Genomic DNA, 20040 nt, shown 5'->3' with positions numbered 1-20040 from the left:
CAGAATCCCCTTGACAATCTTGATTTCTCAAGGGAAATGAGAGAACACTATACACCATCCAAGATAATAAAATATTGTCAAGGCCCAACGCGGCTGAATACTCTGAGGAGATGGCCTGTGAGGTGCCGCCTTTCAACTTTTCCCCCTTAGTATGGTGGTCAGTAACATGCGGGAGACTGCGGAGGGGGTCATTTTTTTAATTGGGAACTGATGTGCTTTTACTCAATTCGGGAACCTCACAAGCCAAATTTGTAGTATTTTGCACGAATTGCAAGAGATGTTTACAAGTCGACGGTTGAAGTGGAAGCTTGTATTGAGTTTGCTAGAGAATGATTTGCCAAGCCTTCGATAGCTCGTCGCTGGTTCAAATCCGGCTCAAAGGACTTTTGCCAAATGCACATTTTATTGAATACTTGGAAAGTAAAATACTTGGAAAGTAAAATAACAGACAATTTATAATTATATTATATTTCATCACTGAAAATAGATGCCTTTTGCTTTGAGGCTGTGGCCACGTTATTTTTCTGTCCAACACGAATCTTCATTGGTTTCCTGTCAGGTGTTTTGGATCCCCATCTCTTGCTATGAACTGGCAAAACAGCAGAATCCCCTTGACAATCTTGATTTCTCAAGGGAAATGAGAGAACACTATACACCATCCAAGATATTAAAATATTGTCAAGGCCCAACACGGCTGAATACTCTGAGGAGATGGCCTGTGAGGCGCCGCCTTTCAACTTTTCCCCCTTAGTATGGTGGTGATTAACATGCTGGAGACTGCGGAGGGGGTCATTTTTTTAATTGGGAACTGATGTGCTTTTACTCAATTCGGGAACCTCACAAGCCAAATTTGTAGTATTTTGCACTAATTGCAAGAGATGTTTACAAGTCGACGGTTGAAGTGGAAGCTCGTATTGAGTTTGCTAAAGAATGATTTGCCAAGCCTTCGAAAGCTCAGTTGGTAGAGCGGAGGACTGTAGTGGTAAAACAGGCATCCTTAGGTCGCTGGTTCAAATCCGGCTCGAAGGACTTTTGCCAAATGCAAATTTAATTGAATACTTGGAAAGTAAAATACTTGGAAAATAAAATAACAGACAATTTATAATTATATTATATTTCATCACTGAAAATAGATGCCTTTTGCTTTGAGGCTGTGGCCACGTTATGTTTCTGTCCAACACCAATCTTCATTGGTTTCCTGTGAGGTGTTTCGGATCCCCATCTCTTGCTATGAACTGGCAAAACAGCAGAATCCCCTTGACAATCTTCATTTCTCAAGGGAAATGAGAGAACAGTATACACCATCCAAGATATTAAAATATTGTCAAGGCCCAACACGGCTGAATACTCTGAGGAGATGGCCTGTGAGGCGCCGCCTTTCAACTTTTCCCCCTTAGTATGGTGGTCAGTAACATGCGGGAGACTGCGGAGGGGGTCATTTTTTTAATTGGGAACTGATGTGCTTTTACTCAATTCGGGAACGTCACAAGCCAAATTTGTAGTATTTTGCACGAATTGCAAGAGATGTTTACAAGTCGACGGTTGAAGTGGAAGCTCGTATTGAGTTTGCTAGAGAACGATTTGCCAAGCCTTCGATAGCTCAGTTGGTAGAGCGGAGGACTGTAGTGGTAAAGCAGGCATCCTTAGGTGGCTGGTTCAAATCCGGCTCGAGGGACTTTTGCCAAATGCACATTTTATTGAATACTTGGAAAGTAAAATACTTGGAAAGTAAAATAACAGACAATTTATAATTATATTATATTTCATCACTGAAAATAGATGCCTTTTGCTTTGAGGCTGTGGCCACGTTATTTTTCTGTCCGACACCAATCTTCGTTGGTTTCCTGTGAGGTATTTTGGATCCCCATCTCTTGCTATGAACTGACAAAACAGCAGAATCCCCTTGACAATCTTGATTTCTCAAGGGAAATGGGAGAACACTATACACCATCCAAGATATTAAAATATTGTCAAGGCCGAACACTGATGAATACTCTGAGGAGATGGCCTGTGAGGCGCCGCCTTTCAACTTTTCCGCCTTTGTATGGTGGTCAGTAACATGCGGGAGACTGCGGAGGGGGTCATTTTTTTAATTGTGAACTGATGTGCTTTTACTCAATTCGGGAACCTCACAAGCCAAATTTGTAGTATTTTGCAAGAATTGCAAGAGATGTTTGAATGTCGACGGTTGAAGTGGAAGCTCGTATTGAGCTTGCTAGAGACTGATTTGCCAAGCCTTTGATAGCTCAGTTGGTAGAGCGGAGGACTGTAGTGGTAAAACAGGCATCCTTAGGTCGCTGGTTCAAATCCGGCTCGAAGGACTTTTGCCAAATGCACATTTTATTGAATACTTGGAAAGTAAAATACTTGGAAAGTAAAATAACAGACAATTTATAATTATATTATATTTCATCACTGAAAATAGATGCCTTTTGCTTTGAGGCTGTGGCCACATTATTTTTCTGTCCAACACCAATCTTCTTTGGTTTCCTGTGAGGTGTTTCTTTGATCCCCATCTCTTGCTATGAACTGGCAAAACAGCATAATCCCCTTGACAATCTTGATTTCTCAAGGAAAATGAGAGAACACTATACACCATCCAAGATATTAAAATATTGTCAAGGCCCAACGCGGCTGAATACTCTGAGCAGATGGCCTGTGAGGTGCCGCCTTTCAACTTTTCCCCCTTAGTATGGTGGTCAGTAACATGCGGGAGACTGCGGCGGGGGTCATTTTTTTAATTGGGAACTGATGTGCTTTTACTCAATTCGGGAACCTCACAAGCCAAATTTGTAGTATTTTGCACGAATTGCAAGAGATGTTTACAAGTCGACGGTTGAAGTGGAAGCTCGTATTGAGTTTGCTAGAGAGTGATTTGCCAAGCCTTCGATAGCTCAGTTGGTAGAGCGGAGGACTGTAGTGGTACAACAGGCATCCTTAGGTCGCTGGTTCAAATCCGACTCGAAGGACTTTTGCCAAATGCACATTTTATTGAATACTTGGAAAGTAAAATACTTGGAAAGTAAAATAACAGACAATTTATAATTATATTATATTTCATCACTGAAAATAGATGCCTTTTGCTTTGAGGTTGTGGCCACGTTATGTTTCTGTCCAACACGAATCTTCATTGGTTTCCTGTGAGGTGTTTTGGATCCCCATCTCTTGCTATGAACTGACAAAACAGCAGAATCCCCTTGACAATCTTGATTTCTCAAGGGAAATGAGAGAACACTATACACCATCCAAGATATTAAAATATTGTCAAGGCCCAACACGGCTGAATACTCTGAGGAGATGGCCTGTGAGGCGCCGCCTTTCAACTTTTCCCCCTTAGTATGGTGGTCAGTAACATGCGGGAGACTGCGCAGGGGGTCATTTTTTTAATTGTGAACTGATGTGCTTTTACTCAATTCGGGAACCTCACAAGCCAAATTTGTAGTATTTTGCACGAATTGCAAGAGATGTTTGAATGTCGACGGTTGAAGTGGAAGCTCGTATTGAGCTTGCTAGAGACTGATTTGCCAAGCCTTCGATAGCTCAGTTGGTAGAGCAGAGGACTGTAGTGGTAAAACAGGCATCCTTAGGTCGCTGGTTCAAATCTAGATTGAAGGACTTTTGCCAATTGCAAATTTTATTGAATACTTGGAAAGTAAAATGCTTGGAAAATAAAATAACAGACAATTTATAATTATATTATATTTCATCACTGAAAATAGATGCCTTTTGCTTTGAGGCTGTGGCCACGTTATGTTTCTGTCCGACACCAATCTTCGTTGGTTTCCTGTGAGGTGTTTTGGATCCCCATCTCTTGCTATGAACTGACAAAACAGCAGAATCCCCTTGACAATCTTGTTTTCTCAAGGGAAATGGGAGAACACTATACACCATCCAAGATATTAAAATATTGTCAAGGCCCAACACGGCTGAATACTATGAGGAGATGGCCTGTGAGGCGCGCCTTTCAACTTTTCCCCCTTAGTATGGTGGTCAGTAACATGCGGGAGACTGCGGAGGGGGTCATTTTTTTAATTGGGAACTGATGTGCTTTTACTCAATTCGGGAACCTCACAAGCCAAATTTGTAGTATTTTGCACGAATTGCAAGAGATGTTTACAAGTCGACGGTTGAAGTGGAAGCTCGTATTGAGTTTGCTAGAGAATGATTTGCCAAGCCTTCGATAGCTCGTCGCTGGTTCAAATCCGGCTCAAAGGACTTTTGCCAAATGCACATTTTATTGAATACTTGGAAAGTAAAACACTTGGAAAGTAAAATAACAGACAATTTATAATTATATTATATTTCATCACTGAAAATAGATGCCTTTTGCTTTGAGGCTGTGGCCACGTTATTTTTCTGTCCGACGTTATTTTTCTGTCCGACACCAATCTTCGTTGGTTTCCTGTGAGGTATTTTGGATCCCCATCTCTTGCTATGAACTGACAAAACAGCAGAATCCCCTTGACAATCTTGATTTCTCAAGGGAAATGGGAGAACACTATACACCATCCAAGATATTAAAATATTGACAAGGCCGAACACTGATGAATACTCTGAGGAGATGGCCTGTGAGGCGCCGCCTTTCAACTTTTCCTCCTTAGAATGGTGGTCAGTAACATGCGGGAGACTGCGGAGGGGGTCATTTTTTTAATTGTGAACTGATGTGCTTTTACTCAATTCGGGAACCTCACAAGCCAAATTTGTAGTATTTTGCACAAATTGCAAGAGATGTTTGAATGTCGACGGTTGAAGTGGAAGCTCGTATTGAGCTTGCTAGAGACTGATTTGCCAAGCCTTCGATAGCTCAGTTGGTAGAGCGGAGGACTGTAGTGGTAAAACAGGCATCCTTAGGTCGCTGGTTCAAATCCGGCTCGAAGGACTTTTGCCAAATGCACATTTTATTGAATACTTGGAAAGTAAAATACTTGGAAAGTAAAATAGCAGACAATTTATAATTATATTATATTTCATCACTGAAAATAGATGCCTTTTGCTTTGAGGCTGTGACCATGTTATATTTCTGTCCAACACGAATCTTCATTGGTTTCCTGTGAGGTGTTTTGGATCCCCATCTCTTGCTATGAACTGGCAAAACAGCAGAATCCCCTTGACAATCTTGATTTCTCAAGGGAAATGAGAGAACACTATACACCATCCAAGATATTAAAATATTGTCAAGGCCCAACGCGGCTGAATACTCTGAGGAGATGGCCTGTGAGGCGCTGCCTTTCAACTTTTCCCCCTTAGTATGGTGGTCAGTAACATGCGGGAGACTGCGGAGGGGGTCATTTTTTTAATTGGGAACTGATGTGCTTTTACTCAATTCGGGAACCTCACAAGCCAAATTTGTAGTATTTTGCAAGAATTGCAAGAGATGGTTACAAGTCGATGGTTGAAGTGGAAGCTCGTATTGAGTTTGCTAGAGAATGATTTGCCAAGCCTTCGAAAGCTCAGTTGGTAGAGCGGAGGACTGTAGTGGTAAAACAGGCATACTTAGGTCGCTGGTTCAAATCCGGCTCGAAGCACTTTTGCCAAATGCAAATTTTATTGAATACTTGGAAAGTAAAATACTTGGAAAATAAAATAACAGACAATTTATAATTATATTATATTTCATCACTGAAAATAGATGCCTTTTGCTTTGAGGCTGTGGCCACGTTATGTTTCTGTCCAACACCAATCTTCATTGGTTTCCTGTGAGGTGTTTCGGATCCCCATCTCTTGCTATGAACTGGCAAAACAGCAGAATCCCCTTGACAATCTTGATTTCTCAAGGGAAATGAGAGAACAGTATACACCATCCAAGATATTAAAATATTGTCAAGACCCAACACGGCTGAATACTCTGAGGAGATGGCCTGTGAGGCGCCGCCTTTCAACTTTTTCCCCTTAGTATGGTGGTCAGTAACATGCGGGAGACTGCGGAGGGGGTCATTTTTTTAATTGGGAACTGATGTGCTTTTAGTCAATTCGGGAACGTCACAAGCCAAATTTGTAGTATTTTGCACGAATTGCAAGAGATGTTTACAAGTCGACGGTTGAAGTGGAAGCTCGTATTGAGATTGCTAGAGAATGATTTGCCAAGCCTTTGATAGCTCGTCGCTGGTTCAAATCCGGCTCAAAGGACTTTTGCCAAATGCACATTTTATTGAATACTTGGAAAGTAAAATACTTGGAAAGTAAAATAACAGACAATTTATAATTATATTATATTTCATCACTGAAAATAGATGCCTTTTGCTTTGAGGCTGTGGCCACGTTATTTTTCTGTCCGACACCAATCTTCGTTGGTTTCCTGTGAGGTATTTTGAATCCCCATCTCTTGATATGAACTGACAAAACAGCAGAATCCCCTTGACAATCTTGATTTCTCAAGGGAAATGGGAGAACACTATACACCATCCAAGATATTAAAATATTGTCAAGGCCCAACACGGCTGAATACTCTGAGGAGATGGCCTGTGAGGCGCGCCTTTCAACTTTTCCCCCTTAGTATGGTGGTCAGTAACATGCGGGAGACTGCGGAGGGGGTCATTTTTTTAATTGTGAACTGATGTGCTTTTACTCAATTCGGGAACCTCACAAGCCAAATTTGTAGTATTTTGCACAAATTGCAAGAGATGTTTGAATGTCGACGGTTGAAGTGGAAGCTCGTATTGAGCTTGCTAGAGACTGATTTGCCAAGCCTTCGATAGCTCAGTTGGTAGAGCGGAGGACTGTAGTGGTAAAACAGGCATCCTTAGGTCGCTGGTTCAAATCCGGCTCGAAGGACTTTTGCCAAATGCACATTTTATTGAATACTTGGAAAGTAAAATACTTGGAAAGTAAAATAGCAGACAATTTATAATTATATTATATTTCATCACTGAAAATAGATGCCTTTTGCTTTGAGGCTGTGACCATGTTATATTTCTGTCCAACACGAATCTTCATTGGTTTCCTGTGAGGTGTTTTGGATCCCCATCTCTTGCTATGAACTGGCAAAACAGCAGAATCCCCTTGACAATCTTGATTTCTCAAGGGAAATGAGAGAACACTATACACCATCCAAGATATTAAAATATTGTCAAGGCCCAACACGGCTGAATACTCTGAGGAGATGGCCTGTGAGGCGCCGCCTTTCAACTTTTCCCCCTTAGTATGGTGGTCATTAACATGCGGGAGACTGCGGAGGGGGTCATTTTTTTAATTGGGAACTGATGTGCTTTTACTCAATTCGGGAACCTCACAAGCCAAATTTGTAGTATTTTGCACGAATTGCAAGAGATTTTTACAAGTCGACGGTTGAAGTGGAAGCTCGTATTGAGTTTGCTAGAGAATGATTTGCCAAGCCTTCGAAAGCTCAGTTGGTAGAGCGGAGGACTGTAGTGGTAAAACAGGCATCCTTAGGTCGCTGGTTCAAATCCGGCTCGAAGGACTTTTGCCAAATGCAAATTTAATTGAATACTTGGAAAGTAAAATACTTGGAAAATAAAATAACAGACAATTTATAATTATATTATATTTCATCACTGAAAATAGATGCCTTTTGCTTTGAGGCTGTGGCCACGTTATTTTTCTGTCCGACACCAATCTTTGTTGGTTTCCTGTGAGGTATTTTGGATCCCCATCTCTTGCTATGAACTGACAAAACAGCAGAATCCCCTTGACAATCTTGATTTCTCAAGGGAAATGGGAGAACACTATACACCATCCAAGATATTAAAATATTGTCAAGGCCGAACACTGATGAATACTCAGAGGAGATGGCCTGTGAGGCGCCGCCTTTCAACTTTTCCTCCTTTGTATGGTGGTCAGTAACATGCGGGAGACTGCGGAGGGGGTCATTTTTTTAATTGTGAACTGATGTGATTTTACTCAATTCGGGAACCTCACAAGCCAAATTTGTAGTATTTTGCACGAATTGCAAGAGATTTTTGAATGTCGACGGTTGAAGTGGAAGCTCGTATTGAGCTTGCTAGAGACTGATTTACCAAGCCTTTGATAGCTCAGTTGGTAGAGCGGAGGACTGTAGTGGTAAAACAGGCATCCTTCGGTCGCTGGTTCAAATCCGGCTTGAAGGACTTTTGCCAAATGCACATTTTATTGAATACTTGGAAAGTAAAATACTTGGAAAGTAAAATAACAGACAATTTATAATTATATGATATTTCATCACTGAAAATAGATGCCTTCTGCTTTGAGGCTGTGACCACCTTATTTTTCTGTCCAACACAAATCTTCATTGGTTTCCTGTGAGGTGTTTTGGATCCCCATCTCTTGCTATGAACTGGCAAAACAGCAGAATCCCCTTGACAATCTTGATTTCTCAAGGGAAATGAGAGAACACTATACACCATCCAAGATATTAAAATATTGTCAAGGCCCAACGCGGCTGAATACTCTGAGGAGATGGCCTGTGAGGTGCCGCCTTTCAACTTTTCCCCCTTAGTATGGTGGTCAGTAACATGCGGGAGACTGCGGAGGGGGTCATTTTTTTAATTGGGAACTGATGTGCTTTTACTCAATTCGGGAACCTCACAAGCCAAATTTGTAGTATTTTGCACGAATTGCAAGAGATGTTTACAAGTCGACGGTTGAAGTGGAAGCTCGTATTGACTTTGCTAGAGTTGATTTGCCAAGCCTTCGATAGCTCAGTTGGTAGTGCGGAGGACTGTAGTGGTAAAACAGGCATCCTTAGGTCGCTGGTTCAAATCCGGCTCGAAGGACTCTTGCCAAATGCACATTTTATTGAATACTTGGAAAGTAAAATACTTGGAAAGTAAAATAACAGACAATTTATAATTATATTATATTTCATCACTGAAAATAGATGCCTTTTGCTTTGAGGCTGTGGCCACGTTATTTTTCTGTCCGACACCAATCTTCGTTGGTTTCCTGTGACGTGTTTTGGATCCCCACCTCTTGCTATGAACTGACAAAACAGCAGAATCCCCTTGACAATCTTGATTTCTCAAGGGAAATGGGAGAACACCATACACCATCCAAGATATTAAAATATTGTCAAGGCCGAACACTGATGAATACTCTGAGGAGATGGCCTGTGAGGCGCCGCCTTTCAACTTTTCCTCCTTAGTATGGTGGTCAGTAACATGCGGGAGACTGCGGAGGCGGTCATTTTTTTAATTGGGAACTGATGTGCTTTTACTCAATTCGGGAACCTCACAAGCCAAATTTGTAGTATTTTGCACGAATTGCAAGAGATGTTTACAAGTCGACGGTTGAAGTGGAAGCTCGTATTGACTTTGCTAGAGTTGATTTGCCAAGCCTTCGATAGCTCAGTTGGTAGTGCGGAGGACTGTAGTGGTAAAACAGGCATCCTTAGGTCGCTGGTTCAAATCCGGCTCGAAGGACTCTTGCCAAATGCACATTTTATTGAATACTTGGAAAGTAAAATACTTGGAAAGTAAAATAACAGACAATTTATAATTATATTATATTTCATCACTGAAAATAGATGCCTTTTGCTTTGAGGCTGTGGCCACGTTATTTTTCTGTCCAACACGAATCTTCATTGGTTTCCTGTCAGGTGTTTTGGATCCCCATCTCTTGCTATGAACTGGCAAAACAGCAGAATCCCCTTGACAATCTTGATTTCTCAAGGGAAATGAGAGAACACTATACACCATCCAAGATATTAAAATATTGTCAAGGCCCAAAACGGCTGAATACTCTGAGGAGATGGCCTGTGAGGCGCCGCCTTTCAACTTTTCCCCCTTAGTATAGTGGTCATTAACATGCGGGAGACTGCGGAGGGGGTCATTTTTTTAATTGGGAACTGATGTGCTTTTACTCAATTCGGGAACCTCGCCGCCTTTCAACTTTTCCCCCTTATTATGGTGGTCATTAACATGCGGGAGACTGCGGAGGGGGTCATTTTTTAAATTGGGAACTGATGTGCTTTTACTCAATTCGGGAACCTCACAAGCCAAATTTGTAGTATTTTGCACGAATTGCAAGAGATGTTTACAAGTCGACGGTTGAAGTGGAAGCTCGTATTGAGTTTGCTAGAGAATGATTTGCCAAACCTTCGTTAGCTCAGTCCGTAGAGCAGAGGACTGTAGTGGTAAAATAGGCATCCTTAGGTCGCTGGTTCAAATCCGGCTCGAAGGACTTTTGCCAAATGCACATTTTATTGAATACTTGGAAAGTAAAATACTTGGAAAGTAAAATAACAGACAATTTATAATTATATTATATTTCATCACTGAAAATAGATTCCTTTTGCTTTGAGGCTGTAGCCATGTTATTTTTCTGTCCGACACCAATCTTCGTTGGTTTCCTGTGACGTGTTTTGGATCCCCATCTCTTGCTATGAACTGACAAAACAGCAGAATCCCCTTGACAATCTTGATTTCTCAAGGGAAATGGGAGAACACCATACACCATCCAAGATATTAAAATATTGTCAAGGCCGAACACTGATGAATACTCTGAGGAGATGGCCTGTGAGGCGCCGCCTTTCAACTTTTCCTCCTTAGTATGGTGGTCAGTAACATGCGGGAGACTGCGGAGGCGGTCATTTTTTTAATTGGGAACTGATGTGCTTTTACTCAATTCGGGAACCTCACAAGCCAAATTTGTAGTATTTTGCACGAATTGCAAGAGATGTTTACAAGTCGACGGTTGAAGTGGAAGCTCGTATTGACTTTGCTAGAGTTGATTTGCCAAGCCTTCGATAGCTCAGTTGGTAGTGCGGAGGACTGTAGTGGTAAAACAGGCATCCTTAGGTCGCTGGTTCAAATCCGGCTCGAAGGACTCTTGCCAAATGCACATTTTATTGAATACTTGGAAAGTAAAATACTTGGAAAGTAAAATAACAGACAATTTATAATTATATTATATTTCATCACTGAAAATAGATGCCTTTTGCTTTGAGGCTGTGGCCACGTTATTTTTCTGTCCAACACGAATCTTCATTGGTTTCCTGTCAGGTGTTTTGGATCCCCATCTCTTGCTATGAACTGGCAAAACAGCAGAATCCCCTTGACAATCTTGATTTCTCAAGGGAAATGAGAGAACACTATACACCATCCAAGATATTAAAATATTGTCAAGGCCCAAAACGGCTGAATACTCTGAGGAGATGGCCTGTGAGGCGCCGCCTTTCAACTTTTCCCCCTTAGTATAGTGGTCATTAACATGCGGGAGACTGCGGAGGGGGTCATTTTTTTAATTGGGAACTGATGTGCTTTTACTCAATTCGGGAACCTCACAAGCCAAATTTGTAGTATTTTGCACGATTTGCAAGAGATGTTTGCATGTCGACGGTTGAAGTGGAAGCTCGAATTGAGCTTGCTAGAGAACGGTTTGCCAAGCCTTCGATAGCTCAGTTGGTAGAGGGGAGGACTGTAGTGGTAAAACAGGCATCCTTAGGTCGCTGGTTCAAATCCGGCTCGAAGGACTTTTGCCAAATGCAAATTTTATTGAATACTTGGAAAGTAAAATACTTGGAAAATAACATAACAGACAATTTATAATTATATTATATTTCATCACTGAAAATAGATGCCTTTTACTTTGAGGCTGTGGCCACATTATTTTTCTGTCCAACACCAATCTTCTTTGGTTTCCTGTGAGGTGTTTCTTTGATCCCCATCTCTTGCTATGAACTGGCAAAACAGCATAATCCCCTTGACAATCTTGATTTCTCAAGGAAAATGAGAGAACACTATACACCATCCAAGATATTAAAATATTGTCAAGGCCCAACGCGGCTGAATACTCTGAGGAGATGGCCCGTGAGGTGCCGCCTTTCAACTTTTCCCCCTTAGTATGGTGGTCAGTAACATGCGGGAGACTGCGGCGGGGGTCATTTTTTTAATTGGGAACTGATGTGCTTTTACTCAATTCGGGAACCTCACAAGCCAAATTTGTAGTATTTTGCACGAATTGCAAGAGATGTTTACAAGTCGACGGTTGAAGTGGAAGCTCGTATTGAGTTTGCTAGAGAGTGATTTGCCAAGCCTTCGATAGCTCAGTTGGTAGAGCGGAGGACTGTAGTGGTACAACAGGCATCCTTAGGTCGCTGGTTCAAATCCGGCTCGAAGGACTTTTGCCAAATGCAAATTTTATTGAATACTTGGAAAGTAAAATACTTGGAAAGTAAAATAACAGACATTTTATAATTATATTATATTTCATCACTGAAAATAGATGCCTTTTGCTTTGAGGCTGTGGCCACGTTATGTTTCTGTCCAACACGAATCTTCATTGGTTTCATGTGAGGTGTTTTGGATCCCCATCTCTTGCTATGAACTGGCAAAACAGCAGAATCCCCTTGACAATCTTGATTTCTCAAGGGAAATGAGAGAACACTATACACCATCCAAGATATTAAAATATTGTCAAGGCCCAACACGGCTGAATACTCTGAGGAGATGGCCTGTGAGGCGCCGCCTTTCAACTTTTCCCCCTTAGTATGGTGGTCATTAACATGTGGGAGACTGCGGAGGGGGTCATTTTTTTAATTGGGAACTGATGTGCTTTTACTCAATTCGGGAACCTCACAAGCCAAATTTGTAGTATTTTGCACGAATTGCAAGAGATGTTTACAAGTCGACGGTTGAAGTGGAAGCTCGTATTGAGTTTGCTAGAGAATGATTTGCCAAGCCTTTGATAGCTCGTCGCTGGTTCAAATCCGGCTCAAAGGACTTTTGCCAAATGCACATTTTATTGAATACTTGGAAAGTAAAATACTTGGAAAGTAAAATAACAGACAATTTATAATTATATTATATTTCATCACTGAAAATAGATGCCTTTTGCTTTGAGGCTGTGGCCACGTTATTTTTCTGTCCGACACCAATCTTCGTTGGTTTCCTGTGAGGTATTTTGGATCCCCATCTCTTGATATGAACTGACAAAACAGCAGAATCCCCTTGACAATCTTGATTTCTCAAGGGAAATGGGAGAACACTATACACCATCCAAGATATTAAAATATGGTCAAGGCCGAACACTGATGAATACTCTGAGGAGATGGCCTGTGAGGCACCGCCTTTCAACTTTTCCTCCTTAGTATGGTGGTCAGTAACATGCGGGAGACTGCGGAGGGGGTCATTTTTTTAATTGTGAACTGATGTGCTTTTACTCAATTCGGGAACCTCACAAGCCAAATTTTTAGTATTTTGCACAAATTGCAAGAGATGTTTGAATGTCGACGGTTGAAGTGGAAGCTCGTATATAGCTTGCTAGAGACTGATTTGCCAAGCCTTCGATAGCTCAGTTGGTAGAGCGGAGGACTGTAGTGGTAAAACAGGCATCCTTAGGTCGCTGGTTCAAATCCGGCTCGAAGGACTTTTGCCAAATGCACATTTTATTGAATACTTGGAAAGTAAAATACTTGGAAAGTAAAATAGCAGACAATTTATAATTATATTATATTTCATCACTGAAAATAGATGCCTTTTGCTTTGAGGCTGTGACCATGTTATATTTCTGTCCAACACGAATCTTCATTGGTTTCCTGTGAGGTGTTTTGGATCCCCATCTCTTGCTATGAACTGGCAAAACAGCAGAATCCCCTTGACAATCTTGATTTCTCAAGGGAAATGAGAGAACACTATACACCATCCAAGATATTAAAATATTGTCAAGGCCCAACGCGGCTGAATACTCTGAGGAGATGGCCTGTGAGGTGCCGCCTTTCAACTTTTCCCCCTTAGTATGGTGGTCAGTAACATGCGGGAGACTGCGGAGGGGGTCATTTTTTTAATTGGGATCTGATGTGCTTTTACTCAATTCGGGAACCTCACAAGCCAAATTTGTAGTATTTTGCACGAATTGCAAGAGATGTTTACAAGTCGACGGTTGAAGTGGAAGCTCGTATTGAGTTTGCTAGAGTTGATTTGCCAAGCCTTTGATAGCTCAGTTGGTAGAGCGGAGGACTATAGTGGTAAAACAGGCATCCTTAGTTCGCTGGTTCAAATCCGGCTCAAAGGACTTTTGCCAAATGTACATTTTATTGAATACTTGGAAAGTAAAATACTTGGAAAGTAAAATAACAGACAATTTATAATTATATTATATTTCATCACTGAAAATAGATGCCTTTTGCTTTGAGGCTGTGGCCACGTTATTTTTCTGTCCAACACGAATCTTCATTGGTTTCCTGTCAGGTGTTTTGGATCCCCATCTCTTGCTATGAACTGGCAAAACAGCAGAATCCCCTTGACAATCTTGATTTCTCAAGGGAAATGAGAGAACACTATACACCATCCAAGATATTAAAATATTGTCAAGGCCCAACACGGCTGAATACTCTGAGGAGATGGCCTGTGAGGCGCCGCCTTTCAACTTTTCCCCCTTAGTATGGTGGTCATTAACATGCGGGAGACTGCGAAGGTGGTCATTTTTTTAATTGGGAACTGATGTGCTTTTACTCAATTCGGGAACCTCACAAGCCAAATTTGTAGTATTTTGCACGAATTGCAAGAGATGTTTACAAGTCGACGGTTGAAGTGGAAGCTCGTATTGAGTTTGCTAGAGAATGATTTGCCAAGCCTTCGAAAGCTCAGTTGGTAGAGCGGAGGACTGTAGTGGTAAAACAGGCATCCTTAGGTCGCTGGTTCAAATCCGGCTCGAAGGACTTTTGCCAAATGCAAATTTAATTGAATACTTGGAAAGTAAAATACTTGGAAAATAAAATAACAGACAATTTATAATTATATTATATTTCATCACTGAAAATAGATGCCTTTTGCTTTGAGGCTGTGGCCACGTTATGTTTCTGTCCAACACCAATCTTCATTGGTTTCCTGTGAGGTGTTTCGGATCCCCATCTCTTGCTATGAACTGGCAAAACAGCAGAATCCCCTTGACAATCTTGATTTCTCAAGGGAAATGAGAGAACAGTATACACCATCCAAGATATTAAAATATTGTCAAGGCCCAACACGGCTGAATACTCTGAGGAGATGGCCTGTGAGGCGCCGCCTTTCAACTTTTCCCCCTTAGTATGGTGGTCAGTAACATGCGGGAGACTGCGGAGGGGGTCATTTTTTTAATTGGGAACTGATGTGCTTTTACTCAATTCGGGAACGTCACAAGCCAAATTTGTAGTATTTTGCACGAATTGCAAGAGATGTTTACAAGTCGACGGTTGAAGTGGAAGCTCGTATTGAGTTTGCTAGAGAACGATTTGCCAAGCCTTCGATAGCTCAGTTGGTAGAGCGGAGAACTGTAGTGGTAAAACAGGCATCCTTAGGTGGCTGGTTCAAATCCGGCTCGAGGGACTTTTGCCAAATGCACATTTTATTGAATACTTGGAAAGTAAAATACTTGGAAAGTAAAATAACAGACAATTTATAATTATATTATATTTCATCACTGAAAATAGATGCTTTTTGCTTTGAGGCTGTGGCCACGTTATTTTTCTGTCCGACACCAATCTTCGTTGGTTTCCTGTGAGGTATTTTGGATCCCCATCTCTTGCTATGAACTGACAAAACAGCAGAATCCCCTTGACAATCTTGATTTCTCAAGGGAAATGGGAGAACACTATACACCATCCAAGATATTAAAATATTGTCAAGGCCGAACACTGATGAATACTCTGAGGAGATGGCCTGTGAGGCGCCGCCTTTCAACTTTTCCTCCTTTGTATGGTGGTCAGTAACATGCGGGAGACTGCGGAGGGGGTCATTTTTTTAATTGTGAACTGATGTGATTTTACTCAATTCGGGAACCTCACAAGCCAAATTTGTAGTATTTTGCACGAATTGCAAGAGATGTTTGAATGTCGACGGTTGAAGTGGAAGCTCGTATTGAGCTTGCTAAAGACTGATTTACCAAGCTTTTGATAGCTCAGTTGGTAGAGCGGAGGACTGTAGTGGTAAAACAGGCATCCTTAGGTCGCTGGTTCAAATCCGGCTCGAAGGACTTTTGCCAAATGCACATTTTATTGAATACTTGGAAAGTAAAATACTTGGAAAGTAAAATAACAGACAATTTATAATTATATTATATTTCATCACTGAAAATAGATGCCTTTTGCTTTGAGGCTGTGACCACCTTATTTTTCTGTCCAACACAAATCTTCATTGGTTTCCTGTGAGGTGTTTTGGATCCCCATCTCTTGCTATGAACTGGCAAAACAGTAGAATCCCCTTGACAATCTTGATTTCTCAAGGGAAATGAGAGAACACTATACACCATCCAAGATATTAAAATATTGTCAAGGCCCAACGCGGCTGAATACTCTGAGTAGATGGCCTGTGAGGTGCCGCCTTTCAACTTTTCCCCCTTAGTATGGTGGTCAGTAACATGCGGGAGACTGCGGAGGGGGTCATTTTTTTAATTGGGAACTGATGTGCTTTTACTCAATTCGGGAACCTCACAAGCCAAATTTGTAGTATTTTGCACGAATTGCAAGAGATGTTTGAATGTCGACGGTTGAAGTGGAAGCTCGTATTGAGCTTGCTAGAGACTGATTTGCCAAGCCTTCGATAGCTCAGTTGGTACAGCGGAGGACTGTAGTGGTAAAACAGGCATCCTTAGGTCGCTGGTCCAAATCCGGCTCGAAGGACTTTTGCCAAATGCACATTTTATTGAATACTTGGAAAGTAAAATACTTGGAAAGTAAAATAGCAGACAATTTATAATTATATTATATTTCATCACTGAAAATAGATGCCTTTTGCTTTGAGGCTGTGACCATGTTATATTTCTGTCCAACACGAATCTTCATTGGTTTCCTGTGAGGTGTTTTGGATCCCCATCTCTTGCTATGAACTGGCAAAACAGCAGAATCCCCTTGACAATCTTGATTTCTCAAGGGAAATGAGAGAACACTATACACCATCCAAGATATTAAAATATTGTCAAGGCCCAACGCGGCTGAATACTCTGAGGAGATGGCCTGTGAGGTGCCGCCTTTCAACTTTTCCCCCTTAGTATGGTGGTCAGTAACATGCGGGAGACTGCGGAGGGGGTCATTTTTTTAAGTGGGAACTGATGTGCTTTTACTCAATTCGGGAACCTCGCCGCCTTTCAACTTTTCCCCCTTAGTATGGTGGTCATTAACATGCGGGAGACTGCGGAGGGGGTCATTTTTTAAATTGGGAACTGATGTGCTTTTACTCAATTCGGGAACCTCACAAGCCAAATTTGTAGTATTTTGCACGAATTGCAAGAGATGTTTGCATGTCGATGGTTGAAGTGGAAGCTCGAATTGAGCTTGCTAGAGAACGGTTTGCCAAGCCTTCGATAGCTCAGTTGGTAGAGGGGAGGACTGTAGTGGTAAAACAGGCATCCTTAGGTCGCTGGTTCAAATCCGGCTCGAAGGACTTTTGCCAAATGCAAATTTTATTGAATACTTGGAAAGTAAAATACTTGGAAAATAACATAACAGACAATTTATAATTATATTATATCTCATCACTGAAAATAGATGCCTTTTGCTTTGAGGCTGTGGCCACATTATTTTTCTGTCCAACACCAATCTTCTTTGGTTTCCTGTGAGGTGTTTCTTTGATCCCCATCTCTTGCTATGAACTGGCAAAAATGCATAATCCCCTTGACAATCTTGATTTCTCAAGGAAAATGAGAGAACACTATACACCATCCAAGATATTAAAATATTGTCAAGGCCCAACGCGGCTGAATACTCTGAGGAGATGGCCCGTGAGGTGCCGCCTTTCAACTTTTCCCCCTTAGTATGGTGGTCAGTAACATGCGGGAGACTGCGGCGGGGGTCATTTTTTTAATTGGGAACTGATGTGCTTTTACTCAATTCGGGAACCTCACAAGCCAAATTTGTAGTATTTTGCACGAATTGCAAGAGATGTTTACAAGTCAACGGTTGAAGTGGAAGCTCGTATTGAGTTTGCTAGAGAGTGATTTGCCAAGCCTTCGATAGCTCAGTTGGTAGAGCGGAGGACTGTAGTGGTACAACAGGCATCCTTAGGTCGCTGGTTCAAATCCAGATTGAAGGACTTTTGCCAATTGCAAATTTTATTGAATACTTGGAAAGTAAAATGCTTGGAAAATAAAATAACAGACAATTTATAATTATATGATATTTCATCACTGAAAATAGATGCCTTTTGCTTTGAGGCTGTGGCCACGTTATGTTTCTGTCCGACACCAATCTTCGTTGGTTTCCTGTGAGGTGTTTTGGATCCCCATCTCTTGCTATGAACTGACAAAACAGCAGAATCCCCTTGACAATCTTGTTTTCTCAAGGGAAATGGGAGAACACTATACACCATCCAAGATATTAAAATATTGTCAAGGCCCAACACGGCTGAATACTCTGAGGAGATGGCCTGTGAGGTGCCGCCTTTCAACTTTTCCCCCTTAGTATGGTGGTCAGTAACATGCGGGAGACTGCGGAGGGGGTCATTTTTTTAATTGGGAACTGATGTGCTTTTACTCAATTCGGGAACCTCACAAGCCAAATTTGTAGTATTTTGCACGAATTGCAAGAGATGTTTGAATGTCGACGGTTGAAGTGGAAGCTCGTATTGAGCTTGCTAGAGACTGATTTGCCAAGCCTTCGATAGCTCAGTTGGTACAGCGGAGGACTGTAGTGGTAAAACAGGCATCCTTAGGTCGCTGGTCCAAATCCGGCTCGAAGGACTTTTGCCAAATGCACATTTTATTGAATACTTGGAAAGTAAAATACTTGGAAAGTAAAATAGCAGACAATTTATAATTATATTATATTTCATCACTGAAAATAGATGCCTTTTGCTTTGAGGCTGTGACCATGTTATATTTCTGTCCAACACGAATCTTCATTGGTTTCCTGTGAGGTGTTTTGGATCCCCATCTCTTGCTATGAACTGGCAAAACAGCAGAATCCCCTTGACAATCTTGATTTCTCAAGGGAAATGAGAGAACACTATACACCATCCAAGATATTAAAATATTGTCAAGGCCCAACGCGGCTGAATACTCTGAGGAGATGGCCTGTGAGGTGCCGCCTTTCAACTTTTCCCCCTTAGTATGGTGGTCAGTAACATGCGGGAGACTGCGGAGGGGGTCATTTTTTTAAGTGGGAACTGATGTGCTTTTACTCAATTCGGGAACCTCGCCGCCTTTCAACTTTTCCCCCTTAGTATGGTGGTCATTAACATGCGGGAGACTGCGGAGGGGGTCATTTTTTAAATTGGGAACTGATGTGCTTTTACTCAATTCGGGAACCTCACAAGCCAAATTTGTAGTATTTTGCACGAATTGCAAGAGATGTTTGCATGTCGATGGTTGAAGTGGAAGCTCGAATTGAGCTTGCTAGAGAACGGTTTGCCAAGCCTTCGATAGCTCAGTTGGTAGAGGGGAGGACTGTAGTGGTAAAACAGGCATCTTTAGGTCGCTGGTTCAAATCCGGCTCGAAGGACTTTTGCCAAATGCAAATTTTATTGAATACTTGGAAAGTAAAATACTTGGAAAATAACATAACAGACAATTTATAATTATATTATATTTCATCACTGAAAATAGATGCCTTTTGCTTTGAGGCTGTGGCCACATTATTTTTCTGTCCAACACCAATCTTCTTTGGTTTCCTGTGAGGTGTTTCTTTGATCCCCATCTCTTGCTATGAACTGGCAAAAATGCATAATCCCCTTGACAATCTTGATTTCTCAAGGAAAATGAGAGAACACTATACACCATCCAAGATATTAAAATATTGTCAAGGCCCAACGCGGCTGAATACTCTGAGGAGATGGCCCGTGAGGTGCCGCCTTTCAACTTTTCCCCCTTAGTATGGTGGTCAGTAACATGCGGGAGACTGCGGCGGGGGTCATTTTTTTAATTGGGAACTGATGTGCTTTTACTCAATTCGGGAACCTCACAAGCCAAATTTGTAGTATTTTGCACGAATTGCAAGAGATGTTTACAAGTCGACGGTTGAAGTGGAAGCTCGTATTGAGTTTGCTAGAGAGTGATTTGCCAAGCCTTCGATAGCTCAGTTGGTAGAGGGGAGGACTGTAGTGGTACAACAGGCCTCTTTAGGTCGCTGGTTCAAATCCAGATTGAAGGACTTTTGCCAATTGCAAATTTTATTGAATACTTGGAAAGTAAAATGCTTGG

At 41.6% G+C, this 20040-nt stretch overlaps 6 non-coding genes across 6 annotated transcripts; all 6 read left to right on the top strand.

Annotated features, from left to right (window-relative positions):
* Positions 1-2235: 2235 nt before the first annotated feature.
* On the top strand, positions 2236-2321 carry TRNAY-GUA (transfer RNA tyrosine (anticodon GUA)). The gene is given in 2 exon segments: positions 2236-2272; positions 2286-2321. It is a non-coding gene; the product is annotated as a tRNA-Tyr (tRNA).
* A 2472-nt stretch (positions 2322-4793) lies between these two features.
* TRNAY-GUA (transfer RNA tyrosine (anticodon GUA)) lies at positions 4794-4879 on the top strand. The gene is given in 2 exon segments: positions 4794-4830; positions 4844-4879. It is a non-coding gene; the product is annotated as a tRNA-Tyr (tRNA).
* A 1806-nt stretch (positions 4880-6685) lies between these two features.
* TRNAY-GUA (transfer RNA tyrosine (anticodon GUA)) lies at positions 6686-6771 on the top strand. The gene is given in 2 exon segments: positions 6686-6722; positions 6736-6771. It is a non-coding gene; the product is annotated as a tRNA-Tyr (tRNA).
* A 5195-nt stretch (positions 6772-11966) lies between these two features.
* Positions 11967-12052, top strand: TRNAY-GUA (transfer RNA tyrosine (anticodon GUA)). The gene is given in 2 exon segments: positions 11967-12003; positions 12017-12052. It is a non-coding gene; the product is annotated as a tRNA-Tyr (tRNA).
* Positions 12053-13213: 1161 nt separating this feature from the next.
* Positions 13214-13299, top strand: TRNAY-GUA (transfer RNA tyrosine (anticodon GUA)). Its single transcript is given in 2 exon segments — positions 13214-13250; positions 13264-13299. It is a non-coding gene; the product is annotated as a tRNA-Tyr (tRNA).
* Positions 13300-13858: 559 nt separating this feature from the next.
* On the top strand, positions 13859-13944 carry TRNAY-AUA (transfer RNA tyrosine (anticodon AUA)). The gene is given in 2 exon segments: positions 13859-13895; positions 13909-13944. It is a non-coding gene; the product is annotated as a tRNA-Tyr (tRNA).
* The last annotated feature ends 6096 nt before the right edge of the window (positions 13945-20040 follow it).

The sequence above is a fragment of the Ambystoma mexicanum genome, chromosome 1p (genome assembly GCF_040938575.1).
Source record: "Ambystoma mexicanum isolate Mex_15411 chromosome 1p, UKY_AmexF1_1, whole genome shotgun sequence".
Classification (NCBI taxonomy): Eukaryota; Metazoa; Chordata; class Amphibia; order Caudata; family Ambystomatidae; genus Ambystoma; species Ambystoma mexicanum.
This window is presented reverse-complemented; position numbering and strand designations above follow the sequence as displayed.